The sequence below is a fragment of the Callospermophilus lateralis genome, chromosome 6 (genome assembly GCF_048772815.1).
Source record: "Callospermophilus lateralis isolate mCalLat2 chromosome 6, mCalLat2.hap1, whole genome shotgun sequence".
NCBI lineage: Eukaryota > Metazoa > Chordata > Mammalia > Rodentia > Sciuridae > Callospermophilus > Callospermophilus lateralis.
In genome coordinates, this window is record NC_135310.1 from 150942979 (window position 1) to 150958073 (window position 15095).

Genomic DNA, 15095 nt, shown 5'->3' on the forward strand with positions numbered 1-15095 from the left:
GTTCTGGTCTTTTGTGAAGCCGTCGGCTCAAAGTTCCCAAATTCCTGAGGTGATTCAACTGACCAATAAAGGGTCCATCTTTAGAGCTACCAAGGCATACTGGACATGAGCTGAACTTTGTGCTCCCCAAATTTGTAGGTTGACATTCTAAGCCCCCGTAACTCAGCCTACGACTGTTTGGAGGGAGATTTTTCTGAAGAGGTGCGTTCGATTGAGGTCACATGGGCCCTGACAGGATGGATGTCTTATAGGAAGGGGACCGTATTGCACACACAGGGGCACCACGCGGAGACCCTGGGAGATATCAGCCATCTGCAAACCCAGGGGAGAGGCCTCAGAAGAAACCAACCTGTGACACCTTGATCGCAGGCTTTCGGGGTGCAGAACTCTGAGGACGTGTCGGTGGCTGAAGCTCCTGTGCGTGGTACTTTGCTACAGCAGCTCACTCCAGGGAATCCACACACCATCCACAGCCACGTCGGGACCCCAAGCCACAGCCTTGTTCCCATGTCCTGGAGGGTTCCACTCCCCCTCACCTGAGGTGACAAAGGAAGGCAGGGAGCGGCCCTCTTTCCTATCCTTTGCTCGAAGCTGCCTGTAAGGGAGCAGAAGAGGCCCCCAGGGCAGACGCAGCCTTTCTCAAGGGGACCCTGGACCTGTGGGTGCGGCTGAGCATCCTGGGTGGAGGCTGGCTTCCGTCTCACCCACAGCCACCGTCCTGAGTATTGGCTGTCTTGAAGGGAATGTGGGGGAAAGGCCGGGGCACTGGGCCCCTGAAAGGGCCACCCTTCACTTTGAAACAGTAACCCCAGGCACTGGCAGATGGCTTCAGTTAAGCTACCTGTCCCTTGGCCAGGTCGATCACTTCCAGCATCCCTGTGGACAGACACCCTCTGTCCAACACCCACGTCCACAGCCGGGCCTGGGAGGCTCCAGGGATCAGGCTGGTCATCAGGGTCCCCTCGTTTAACTCTTCCCTTCTGCCTTTCTCGCTTCTCCCCAAGCCCAGTGGGTGGCCCACGTGTGGTTTTCTCTCACCTTTGGATTTGGGTGGGCTGCAGAATTCGCACCCAGAGCAAAGCCCAAGCCAGCTGATGCCCTGGCCCAGGGGGGTTTCAGTCCCAGCCTCTGCGGGCTGTCTGCGTGCGTTTTCTCCTCCTCTCCCGCGAGGCCTGTGTCTGTGGGCTGCAGAGTCTGAACCCTGCGTGCGTTTGAAAGGGGCAGACGCAAGCTGCTCTTCTGAGCGGCCTAATTGGGGAGAATTGCAGTTTAGAGGTAGGGGCTGGTCTAATAAGGAAGTGGGGAGGGGTCCCCAGGGGATGAGGCGGGGACCAGGAGGAGAAGGGTTCCTTTTTATGAAAATGTGGGCCTCCCCACTGTCTTTCCTCCTCAGCTGCTGCCTCGCAGATGGACCCTTTAATTGAATTTTCCTGCGGGCCTGGGGGCGGAGTCATTTCAGGTCCAAGAGCCATTGAAGTGGATCCGGGGGCTTCGGTTTCTTTTCATCAGGCGCTGAGGGCCAGGTGGGCTGCTGTCAAGTCTTGGTGTTTTTCTCTCCAGCCTGATTCCCATTTACCTTTCCACTCACCTGAATAGGCCCCCGCCCTCTATAAGTCCGCACTCAGGGTTATTTTGTGACATCCTGGTCTCGGTCACCAGGATAAGCTGGGAGGAAGAGGACTTAGAAAGTTGGGGTTTTGTTTGATCCCTGTGGGATTTGGCGACCCTTTAATGAGAATCTGCTGTGTGCCTAGGCCTGTGTTGGACCCTGGAGAGGACAGTGAGAGGGTCAACGCAGGCCTTGGGAAAACTTGGGCCCCATCTGGAAGAAAATACTCTTAAAACATGCAAAAAGAAGGAAGAAAAGCGAAAGAAACCGCCCATAAGTAAAACCAGTGGAAGGATTATAGCAGCCAAGGTGGAGTGCTAAATGGAATATGATGAAGGACTAAAATGTGTGGGTGAGACAACCATGAAAAGTCCCTTCCCCCCGGGGAGGGGTTGGTGAGAGGAGTTCTGGGACGTTTAATCTGGACAATTATAAATTGTTGAATCAGTTGCCTTTAAATTGATTGGTGACAAAAATGTAGACAGATAGACGGATGCCGAGCTTGCTGAGCACCTCTCTCTGCCCAGGAGAAGAAATAGAACCAGAAATACTCAGGAGAATAAGAGAGGAAAATGAGGTCCACCTCCCACATCTGGTGAAAGTAGCAAGACAGCCTGTCACCAGGTTTCTACTGAGTGGACCATAAATGTCAGGGTTTCCTGTGTGATTTCCAGGATCCCTGTGAAGAAGCCTGAATGCCCACCTGTCCGTATCTTCAGCCATCCTAAGCCTGCAGGAGATGGGGGATTTGGTAGCGTAGAGAGAAGGAAATTTGTTCCCACAAAAAAAAAAAGAAAAAGAAAAAAAAAACATGCACAGGTTCCTTCATTCATCATGATCAAAGTGCCTACCCTATTTCTGATTTCTGGCTCAAGCGTGGAGATACAAAGTCAAATGTCACAGAGCCCCTGCGGCTTAAAGGAGGAGAGAGCTAGGTAGACATGCTTCATTCTGCTAAATAGTACTTATGACAAGAGAGCATGTTAGTTCACATTGGAGCACAGAGTACTTAAAGGATATAGTAGGAGAGGAGAAAACAGAAAAATATCAGCCTGTGTGTGTGTGTGTGTGTGTGTGTGTGTGCTGTGAACAAAAGACCTGACCAGAAAACCTTAGGGAGGAAAAGTTTATTTGCCTCACCGTTTCAGAGGGATCAGTCCAAAAATGGCCGACTCCATGGTTTTGGGCCCAAGGTGAGGCACAACTTCATGGTAGAAGGGCAGGGGGAGAGGAAGGCAGCTCAGGACATAAGAAGCCACCTCCCAGCTAATCCCATCAGCAGGTGAATCCACCAATCGGGTTGCAGCTCTCATAACCTGGTCATGTCACCTCTGAGTGTTCTTGCAGTGTCTCCTGCATGAGCTCTAGGGGGACGCCTCACATCCAAACCAGCACACTCTGCTTAACAGACGTCCCTAAATACAGACGTCCAAACAACGCAGAGGCCCATAAATTCTTCATGTGGCCCTTGTGGCAGCCACACTGCATGGAGGTCCCAGTTGGCACAGTGGTCATTCTCTGGAGCTCAGGGATAGTAGTGACCAAAGCTGTTGGAGAAGATGGGACGAGCGGGAGAGACCAGGTACAGCAAGGTACACTCAAGGCACAGCAGCCAGCCATCTTAACTTTTCCTAAGGTCTGTTCCTGTTTAAGTATAAATATATATTACAGCTTAAGTACTTGGCATTCATTATGTCAATGGATTCTCACACCACCCCTTGAAAACAAGAAGCGCCCCTCTCATCCTACACATTAGGAAATAGCAGTCCCACTGTGATTCAAAAGCCAAGTCTGACTCGGATGATCTCGTAGCCTCGAGAGCCCTTCCTGCTGCCGAGGTCTTGAAGTACAGACTCCAAACACATTTTTTTTTTCTTTTCAAAACTCAGTCCACACCCCTCAAGGCTAGCTGCATACCTTTCTTCCTGGCTTTGAGAAACAAAAACAAGCCCCTTCAACGTAGGGATTGGTTCACAGGCAGTCACACAGGGTAAGGAGAGCCTCTTGTTGGTTGGAGGCACCGGCTGGCCACATGCCGCTGTGTGCTGGCACTGAGGGTTGTGCTGTTGCTAAGAAGGAAGGCATCCAGTCCCTCCTCACGTGGCCCAGGAGGACCCAGGGACCACCAACCACACATCACCAGTTCAATTGACCCGTAAAGTAAAACTTGCAAACTAGCCATCTAATGTCAGCTGACATTTGTCAAGCTCTGGCCACTGTGCCAAGAATGTCACACATTTGGTGAGATGGTGTTCAAAACAGGGTTTCTCCATCGCAGCCCTGTAGACATGTTGAGCCAGATGATTATTTCTTGGGGGTGGGGGGCTGTGCATTCTAAGATGCTCAGCAGTGTCCCTGGCCCCTACCCACTAGCTGCCGGTAGCTCCCCACCCTCTCCTGGTTATGACAAAAAATATCTCCAGGCATTGCTAAACATCTCCAGGGTGACAAGCTGCCTCCGGCTGAGCACCACTCACTATTTTAAAGTTTAAACAGAAGTGCCTCCAAATGGACACTTTGGGGACATTTGCATCTAGTTCAAGCTGACAGCATCTGAAGGCAAATCCCATCAGCTTTGAGTCAGGTCCTTCCTGGCCCTTCTGCCTGAGTGGGTAACAGGCTCAGGCCTGCAGACTGACCCTCCATACAGCCAATGCATGACAATATGAGCCCCAGTAATGGAGGGCCCCAAACAGAATTAGTTACCCCACACCCCGGGGTTTTGGGTTTCCTGGGTCATTGGCTTGGGAACAGTTGATGGTGGACATACAACCCTGAGAAAGCCCTTTCGAATCCTGCCTGACCACTAATGAGAAATGCAGTCTTGAAAAGTGACTTAAGTCCTCTCCGGCTCAGTTTTCTCATCTATAAAATCAGGATAACCCCATGCCGGGGTTCTTAGGAGAATTAAACAGAAGGTTAAATATGAAGTTCCTCCCCACATGCTAGCACATAGTAGGGCTAACAAGTCCACATTGTCTTTGCTCTCTCCTTCTCTTACTGTAGCAAAAATAGGATTTTTATCTGGAACAAAACCAGGGAGGGCCATGCAACGAATTCCACCCAACAGAGGCGGGGGTTATGAATGGCTGGTTGTATTTCCTTCCAAGCATGACGCTGAGACTTGGCATAATCCAACCCCTTTGTGAACCCCCAAGTAATCTCTCTGTGACCATGTACACAGACCTGTTGGATCAAGGCTGCTGTCAGAGTGCTCACACAAAAAAAGGGGGGTGCGGGGCCCCTCTGCAGGTGTCTGCTCTCGATAAGCTTGTCAGCAGGGGCTTTTCAGAGCCCGGCTCATCTGTCAGAAGTACAGGTGTGCCTGGGCTCAGCTTACACCTCTGAGTCAAGGTCATGGCTGCCAGGGTGGAGGAGTTTTCCTGGGGGAAGAAAGCTTTTATCAACCCGAATAACAACCGCTGCTGCACGGAGCCCACAGGGCGATGAATAGGCTTCTCTGCTCTGCCTGTGCAAACCAAGACCAGGGCTCCTCCAAGGAGGATCTTACGGCTGCCTTCCCTGGGGAATAATGCTGGGGAGGCTCTTGGTAAAGCTGCAGATCACAGGGCAAAAAAGCATCGGTGCCTTCACAAGCAGTTAAGCCAAGCCTACGTGAATCTGGGGCCGGAAATCCAGGTTTGGACTACGCCTGCTCTTTAGTTCTCCTTTTTCTGGCATGCATTTTTCTGAATATTTGCAGAGACTGAGGAAGAGAGAAAGAGAGAGGCAAATGGAATAAATGGAAATGATGCTCAAATCTGAAAACCTCTCTAATGGTTGCAATTGGAAAAATCATTTTGATGGACGAGGGAGCTTTGGGGCGAAATGGAGTTTGAAGGTAATTCAGATTTCATTTATTCACTTCCGTGTTCTCTCTACGCTGGGTTCTACAGGGAACAGCTTATCTCTGCTGTGGTTGTGGAGGGCAGAGGGCACCATTATCAGAGGAAGGGCAGCCAGTCTAAGGCTGGTGTCACCAAATAAGCCGTTTGAACATTATCCCCAAGAGTCATGGAGGAAGAGCCTCTGTCACCAGCCTGCTGTGACCCAGCAGGGCTGAGTGGCCTTGCAGGGTGACATTTGTGGAAATTACATGATTTGGGCACAGACAGCTGGGTTAATGAGGACAAGACTTGAGATAAGCAGACGACAAGATCACTTTTATTTCACAGATTAAGGTCTCTTCGAGATGGTGGATGGTGAGATACTTCAAAATTTAAAATTTAAAACCCATATGTTTTGTGACCCCAGAAAATGATGAAACTCTTTGGAACCCAGCTGAACATCATTTCAAAAATCAGAGTAAAACTCTCAGCGCTGGTTTCAAAGCCAGCTAGTTTCCCAGTTAAGTGGGAACTGGTTGCTAACTTACCCTGAACCTCAGTTTCTACGTCTGTAAAATGGGGGAAATCATGGTAAATGTATTTCGTCTCCTACGGCTGCCCTAAGAAGTTGTCACACACTGGTGGCTTGAACAATGGACGTTAATCTTGCTCAGCTCTGGAAGCTAGAAGTCTGCAGTCCAGATGTCCGCGGGGCCACGTCTCTCTGGAGGCTCCAGGGAAGAGTCCTTCCTCCTTGCTCCCAGCTCCTAGTGGTGGCCATGATGGCATTTCTGGGCATGCAGCTGTGCCCCGCCTCTGCCCTGTGCTTCTGTCTTCACCTGGTACCCTCCCCATGTCCCCGTCTCCCTCCTCTTATGAGGACACTATTGGATTTAGGGTCTGCTCTGGTCCAGTAAGAATGCATTTTAATTTAGTTAATTACATCTGCAAAGACCCAAATTCCAAAGAAGATCACTTAGAATTTGGACTTCAACGTATTCTTTGGGAGACACAAAGCCACCAGGACATGACTTCACTAGGTTGTTGGGAGAGTTAAATAAGATTCTATGAAAAGAGCTTAGACCAGTGCCTGGTGAAAGCTATTACTTATTAATATTAATTATTTTGAAATTTTACAAGAGCCTTATGAGGGTGGATATCGTCATACTTCTTAACAGAGGAGGGAAGCCTAGACCAGAGCTTATGGAAATTGGCCTGAGGCCACCCAGCTAATTAGTGGCAGAGTTACTTCATTCTGGGTCCCTCTGACTCTAGCACCCTTGGACCTTCTCTTCCGTCCACTCTGGCCCACTGTTCTAGAGGGACTTGGTTTTTGGCCATCATCTAGTTCCCTTATGACTTGCCTGATGAGGCTAACTTTCCAAATCTGTGTTCTTCTGTGTCACCCTCCACAAATTGTTCCACTTCTGTTGGTCAGCTTTTCATCTCTGTGTCAGAATCACCTGAAAAGAACAAGTTAGAGGAGGAAAAGTTTATTTTGGCTCTCAGTTTCAGAGGGTCAGTTCACATGCTCCATTGCTCTGGACCCCCCAAGGTGGGCAGAACATCATGGTGGAAGGGAATGGCCCGTGGAGTGCTATGTATTCATGGTGGCTGGGGAGAAGAGAGAGGGAGAGAAAAGGGAGGGGGCCGCAGGGAACATGAACCAGGCAACCCCCAGTGACTCACCTTCTCCAGCCTCAACTCACTTTCCTACAGTTACCACCCAGTCGTGGATGGACTGGTTAGGTCACAGCTCCCAGAATTTCATCATTTCACCTCTGAATGTTTTTGCATTAACACAGGAACTGTTTTTGGAAGACACATCACATCCAAACCATAACAGCTAGTTTAGAATCCAAAATTGAAAGACACACAACTGGAATATGTTGATTCTTAAATTCAACATACCTTAAATCCTTTCTTGTGCCAAGTACCATGTCAGGCTTCATCAAGACATCAACGTAGACTGGCTTTGCCTCACTTCAGAAGTTTGCAGATGAGCTGCATCCCAGATTAACCGTTTGTAAGGAAATCTACAATATGCCAGCTACTGCTGCAAGTGCTTTAACAAATAGTCACACATTTAACCACCACCCCCAACAAACTCTACTCCCATTTCACAGATTAGAATATATAGGCACAGAAAAAGCTAAGATCACAGAACTGGAAGGTGCCAGAAAGTTCCAGAACAGGGAGGGGCTGGACCTGGGTGATCTGTCTTTGACGTCAGAGCCTGTGCTTTTAAGTGCTCTGCTCCCTGTGGAATGCATTTATCGACACCTTCCTCTGACGTTAAGGTTATGTTTAATATTTTGACATCAGAGACAATGCTACAGTAAACATCCTTAAGCTAAATGTGCACATCTGACTTGTTTTCCTTGTAGGAGAAAGGCGGTGTCAGAGAGCAGGCATGCTATTAAGGCTCTGATACATCATGTCAAATTGCAAGAATGAGGCAAGGAGTTCTCAGGAAAGGGAACTGTGCCTGGCAACAGCAGGAAATGGGGAAGACCAGGCGGGGGTGCATCTGGAAAATGACAAAGGCGCAGATCTGAATGGGACGTGAAGTGCTTGAGGACGTGAGATTGAAGGGCAGCCTCTAAATGGTCCACGGCCAGCTCCTGGCACACTTTGAATGCTTGGTGGTGGAGTCCAGACTTTGTCGAGCAGCACTCCAAAGCCGGAATACCATTTTTTGAGCTGGGGAGTGAAATGATCAGAGTCTGTTTAGAGTCATTTCCTCAGGAAAATCTTGCTCTCTGTTCTATAAGGACGAGGAGTCACTCACTGACGTTGTTGTATATAAAGGGATTGGGGAGGGGGAATATTTTACCTGTTACATGGTGCATTCTTGAAATAATCTACTTTAACATACAGAAAAATTGAGAAAATAATGTAAAGAATAATATAGTATATTGATGGTATATGGTAGTCGTATATTTTAATAGTTGTCTGTTCTATAAACAAACAGGATACTTAATATAATTATATCATAACATGGTCTAGTACAGAGACTAATATCAGAACAGCTGCCCTTTTGACTCTGGAGTTCGTCATCTTCATGCCCTTCTTTTATATTTCTATGTAAGTGTAGATGAGCAAGGCACAATTGAGCATTGCCTATCTTAAAATTTTAAATTCCATATAAATAGAATGTTGCCATGTGCATGTATCTGCAGCTTGCTTTTTCTTTCATTGTGTCTTTTTGTAGCTACTCGCACTGATACACATAGTCTCTCTTTCCCGCTGCTGTTTAGTGTCCCATTTAAGGAATACTCCACAATTCACTTTGTCCCTTTTCTGAAGGACACCTAGGTACCTTTTCCCTATTCCCAACAAAGCTATCGTGACAATTTCTCCATGTCTCCCCGTGAGCATGTCAGGGGTGCGGCCTGGCACCCTGGGAGGTCCTCCTCTGAATTTCAGGACACGGGAGGTGACTGGAGTGACTGCTTTCCAGTTGCCCACGGGCAGCCCGTGACCAGCAGCAGTCTAGATGCACAGGTGAGCAGTCCTCTCGCTTCACACGAGGGATGTGCCAGGACACATTCATTGTGTGAAGCGAGAGGGGCTTAGCCTCTGCAGAAATGCCTGAGAAAGACTGCCAGGAGGTGTGGAGGGCAGAACTGCTGCTGGGTGGGCCCTTTCCCTCCCACCCAGTGGCACTGGAGGGTCGCACCCACGTGCACTCATTGGTAAGGTAGGTCACTGCTCTGTAGCCCTGCCAACAAATGGCGCCGATGGTCAAGATGTTTGCCGATCTGAAGGTACTGAAACAGGATCTCAGAATTTTGAACTTGCATTTCAAAAGGAGATCTTTTTTTTTACATTCAGGTTTCTACCTTGGTGTATTTCCTGTTCAATCATTTGGCCATCCATTTCTCCACTAGATTATTATCTTTCTCTATTGATTTGTAGTTATTTACATGTTCTCATAGTTATCCTTTGCTGGTGAGATTCGATGTGGCAAGTATTAATTAAAGTAAGCCCTGATGGCGAATCTTAAGAAGTATTGAGTCCTACTTTAAAGCTAATGAAGGGCAAAAAAAAAAAAAAAAAAAAAAAGAATTCCCAAAGGGACAGCTGCTATGTTGGTTACGATTCACTCATCAGTAGACAAGTATGGCATTATTTGCTATGCATTTGTGTGTATGTGGGGGGAGGAGGAAGTCTGAGATTATAGTAGTGACAGGCTAACTACCCTTAAGAAATTTAAAATCTGGAGCAGGAAACATACAAATATTTGAGTTTCCATCCAGAATTTGAGTTTGACTACACCCCACAAGTACCACAATGATGCGTCTTATCCATGGTGATACCACTTCAGGATTTAAAAAGATACAATGTCTCTACAGGTCATTGAATGAAGAACAGCAAAAAGGGAAGCTTCTCTCCTGAGCCTCGGGTCCCATTCCTGGCAGGATCTAGATGGCAGGATCTAAGGACACATGGTGGCTCAGGGTGGAGTCCTACCTGCCTCCATCCGGTGCTGACCCACCAGGCTGGAGCAAAGCCTTCCTACGACGACATTCTCTGAGTTTTTGCGCCATCTTTGTTCCCTCACCTCTGTAAACAGGGCTTTTTGCTCCTGCTCCCAGCAAGCTGCTCTCCGCAACTGTGCAGCAAGAACTGTCACGCGGCGCTTGTCAGGAACGGCAGCGTAGCCAGCCATGACAGCCGGTGGCACGAGGAGCCCATGCATCTGCTTTTCTCTCCCTGCCAGGCCTCCCTGAACGATGTGAGGTCTTGTGTACACAAGAATGATGCTATTGATCCTCCGACAGTGGGCCCCAAGTGCTGGGCTGCTTTTTAAATAGCTGGGGGTTGCATTTACAGAGCCCTCTCACACAGCCACCTCATCCTCCCCGGGACCCAGGGAACACACTTACACTTGGCCATAAGTGTGCAAAGAGCCCTAGAGTCCTTATCAGGAGACCAGGATTTTGGTGGCAGCCCTGTCACATAGCAGCTGGGTGGCCACGGGGAAGTCATTATGCTGTTCTGAATCTCTTTCCTTCTGTGATTACGAGGAAAATGCTAGCTGTCCCGACTCTCCCAGTGATAGACATATAGAATTCCTTTTGAAACTGATTTCGGAGCTCTTTAGTGTGAAGCAAATAGAAGGGATTACGATTATTTGCAAGGCAGCTCAGCTCAGCGCTTTGCTGTGGAGGGTACAACACACAGGGACCCATTAATTGCATCTTGTGGCTTCTGAGCCCACACAGCTGGGGCCCAACATAAATGAGCACCAACCTTGTTCCTTGGACAGCTGGGGGCACTCTGCCCTGATGGAGAGATCTAAGAACAACTGAGAATTCTCCCAGCTCCATAGTGATGGACCCCTAGATCTAGAGGGTCCTTCCCCTCACCTATGGAAAGACCAGGATGGGTGACATCGTGACCTCCAAAACCTGTGTCCACATGCTCTTAGCGAGAACTCATCTTTCCAGTGCATAATTTTTATTCATTTGTTAGCAGTGGATGTGTACTAAAATATAATATGCATTGGAACAACACAGAATATTAGACATCTTAAAAACATAGAGAAGGTTCTAAGATTTCTTCTGATACCACATAGTGCATCATCTCACCCATTCCTGGGAGTGTACACCCATAACTTTGGACTTCACTGGACCAATGAGGAAACTGAGGCCCAGAGAGAGGCAGTGGTTTGCTCAAAATCACACAGCTAGTCAGTGTCTGAACTGACACTCTGCTCTGAGATTGGTGCATCCGGACAATGGGTGTCTGATCCTGGAGTTTACCTATGATGCCAATCACCTCCGTGAAATGACCACGCTTTGGTCTTAGTTTATTTCTGATGAATCGAGAGGCTTTTTATTTATTCTTTTTTTAATGTTAAATCTCTTGTTTTTCCTTTTGATTTCTGAGAGCAGACCTGAGAGAGGGGGCATGGATTTCCTTTCCCATAACAACGTGAGAAATAATAGAGCAGGATTGTATGTCACCGATGAAAACACCATATTTATGCCTCATTGTAATCCATTCATTGCTTTATGGATCCAAAGTCCCCTTGGGAGTGTCACAAATCCACATAATGTTCCTGAGTGCAGGATTTGGCATTTGGATCTCTGATTTAGCTGTCAGATATGTAAAATCACATGTCGCCAGACAACTCCCTGGAGACTCCACAGCTGCGAATGCTGAAGAGCGCAAGTTATTCCAACAAAGTCGGCATTAATTTACGCCCGGATACCGATCCCCTTGAGCTGCCCTTTTACTGCTTCATCTAATTTTAAGTGTGGCTCAGAGGGCTCTGGTAGAGTCACTCTGGTCCCTTTCCTCCTATTGGTCTTTTCCAAGCCTAACCAGGGTGCCTTTCAAAGGGGTCACCTGCCCTTAGAGAGGCGACAGTTAAGCTACCCCAGGGCATCTGAACTTGCATGGCTCTGGTCACCAGCTTTCCCTTTCTCAACCGTCTTTCCCCGCCCTCCGGCTCCATCTCCACACAGTGGCCTCAGTGAAGGTCCCACTCAGGCCACACGAAGGCTGAGCAAATGGTTTTTTCACTGGACCATGCAGCAGTGACCACGATATCCTCTCCTACATCCAGGCTGGTCCTAATCCGTGGGAGGTGAAAGACGGAAGTGAACACTAAACAGCTCTAACAGAAAAATAAACTGCACGTGAGTTACGGTCCCCTTCAATGCCAGGGTGCCCCGGGGAAAGGATTTCACGAGCAACTCCAGGGTTGAAGCGAATGGCCTCTCCATTCCCTTGCACACTGAGAGCAGAAGAGAGAAGGACCTGGGCTCAGGAGTCGTGGATTCCAAATCTCGCTTTCCCACTTAGCAACTGAAGTACTTGGTACATGAAGAGCCAGGAACTGTTTATCCGATTGCATAAGTTGTTCCGCTTTTCTGCGTCCATGCTTTATCTATAAAATGGAAACAACCCCTTTGTAGGATCGCTGAGAGGACTGACACTTACTCCGTAGTTTTGTGAATGGGTGTACCTTGGAAATAAACAATCAACAAGAGCTATCTGTGTGTTCAGTCAACCAGCGCTTTGCACACCTCAGAAGTGGGCGACTCCAAGCTGCGATTGCCAAGAGGCCTTGTAACTGGCTGCCGTTTTCAGGTGTAACAAGCTAGAAAGTCATCGCCGTCCTCAGAGGTCCCCTTCTGAGACTCAGGAACAACACTGTCCTCAGCGTACATGAATGGTCACTGAATCAGACTCTGCTTCAGTTTCTTTGGCCTTGCGCCTTACCTTTGGTCACTGCCCCCAGTGACCTATCCTGGGTAGACAGGCACATAATTAACCATCCATAGTTGACCCTGAATTGACCAGAGTTCTAACTGTGCATCCTTTCTCCTCCCCTCCTTCTTCAGGAACTCTGTTCTCCTCTCCCATTCTCAGCCTCCCACGATGGCTCCCTGGTGCCTCCTTTTCACTACAGGTGGACCAGTTGTCACTTGCTGCCCTGTGGCTGGGCTTAAACCTGTGCTCTGTTACTCACAAAGCACATGAGCACCCGTTGGGCTTTTCTAGGCTTTGATTTCTCATTGAGGATAATGGATACACCCTGCAGGACCTCTGGAGACTCCAGGGGTTGAGGTGTATGAAGCACTTCGTACAGAACAGGCACTCAACAAACTGCACATCTGTCCCCTGGGTTCCCAAGGGTCACTACAGCGGGGCCTTGCTCATTTGAACTGGAATTAGTTCCTTGAACGGAGAAAGCACTAACAATAAGCCTTCTCTGGGCCCCCATAAGAAGGCAGCACCCTTGCCTGATGACCCCCTTTTAAATTCCACTCCAGGTGAAGCAGTTGTCTGTCACATTGCTGGAATCCTTTGATTGACATCTGCTTCTTCGCCAGCCTATATCTCATGAGGGCTGGGATCAGCTCTGTTTTCTATAGATTTCTATAGAATCTCAGATGACATGGGAATGAATGTGTGGAGATGGAGAGAAACGCTGGGTGTTCTCCTCCATGTGTTGATGGGAGAACGTCGACGTGGTATATCTGGTTTCTTCTCACTCAGACTCAGATGAGGGGAGAGGGTGTCTTTCCTCCTCTGCCTTCATCCCATTCAGCTCCTAGTTCCACTGCGTCGCTGCTGGTGAAATGATTAGTGGGGATCTTGTGGAAGCAATGGAGTGCTCTTCCAAAGCCCAGGTATGAGAAGAGTAGGGACAGAGGACAAATTTGACCAAGTCCTCCACATCTCTATGCTTCAACCATGCTCGGGAGTCAGAGCAGAAGAAATGAGCTTTAGTCTTTGAGGATCTGAACAAACTTCTGAACAAACTTGGAGTCCTTTGAAGACCCCCACCCCAACCCCTGCAATTCTAGATAGGCACAGCTCAGAGGTGCCCTCAGGAGCTCTGTGTGAGCCTCTCCTTCCTCCAGGGCCTTATTCTTCTAGGCAGATCTAGCCTCTGCCACTTCCCCATCCCCAAGCTCAAGTGACACACTCAGTCAGCCTCCGAGGACCTTGGCCTTAGCCGAGGTCTTTGCCAACTGCCATTTTCAACTCTCTGGAGCGTTAGGCTTCCCAAGGCGAGTGCATTAGCAGAGCACCAGCTGCTCCACCAGGCCATCCGCAATGGTTTAGTTAGTCATAAATGCTTTATGGAGATAAGTTTTTTTTTAAGGGGAGGAGAATGAAAAGGTTGCCCCAATAAATGATTCACCAGAGCTATAAAAGTAAAAAAGGAATTGCTGTATCTCCAAGCCTCGGTTTATGGAAGCCAAAGAACCTCTCCCATCAGCCCCTCCTCTTGCCACCTAAAGAATTTTTTATGGAATCAGAATCACACCACTTTCCTGAGTCTGGGGGAGAGAGGCCAGCTTCCCCGTGGGCCACGTTCCCCAGGGACCCCGTGCTCACTTTTGTTCTGGAGTCACAATTTTGCACCAGTTTTTGCTTTGGGTTACAGGCCCTAACCCAGGTCAGTGTTCTCTCTAACTATTGTTCTGCACATGCATGGATATGTTCTAGAAACTGAGGACACAGTGACACAAAAGCGGGGCCTTGTCCCTTTTCAAAGCACATGAGAGTTGATGTGATGGGACGTCAGCGAAAAATAGCAACCCAGACGGCGGCGGCCAAATTCCAAATGGGTGGAAGAAGAATGAAGAGATTCAGAGGTGGGAGCAGCCCCTGCTGGGTGACTTCACTGCTGGGGTTGTGTTTTAGTCAGCTTTTTTGCTAAAAGACCCAACCAGAACAATTTTAGAAGAGGAAAAGTTTATTTTGGGCTCATGGTTTCAGGGGTCTCAGTCCATGGACAGCTGGCTCCATTCCTCAGGGCGTGAGGTGAAGCAGAACATCGTGGCGGAAGAGTGTGGTAGAGGAAAGCGGCTCACGTGATGATCAGGAAGCAGAGAGACTCCATTCGCCAGCTGCAAAATATAACCCCAAAAGCATGCCCCCAGGAACCCACCTCCTCCAGCCACCCTCTACCCACCTTCAGTTACCACTCAGTTAATTCCTATCAAGGGATTAATTCACTCATTAAAAAAGGCTTTCATAACCCTGCCACTTGACCTCTAAACCTTCTTGCATTGTCTCACACATGAGCTTTTGGGGGACACCTCACATCCAAACTATAACAGATTGTTAGTTATTGGGGTAAGAGCAACTCACAAAATGCAAACACTGCACTCCATGAAACCCCT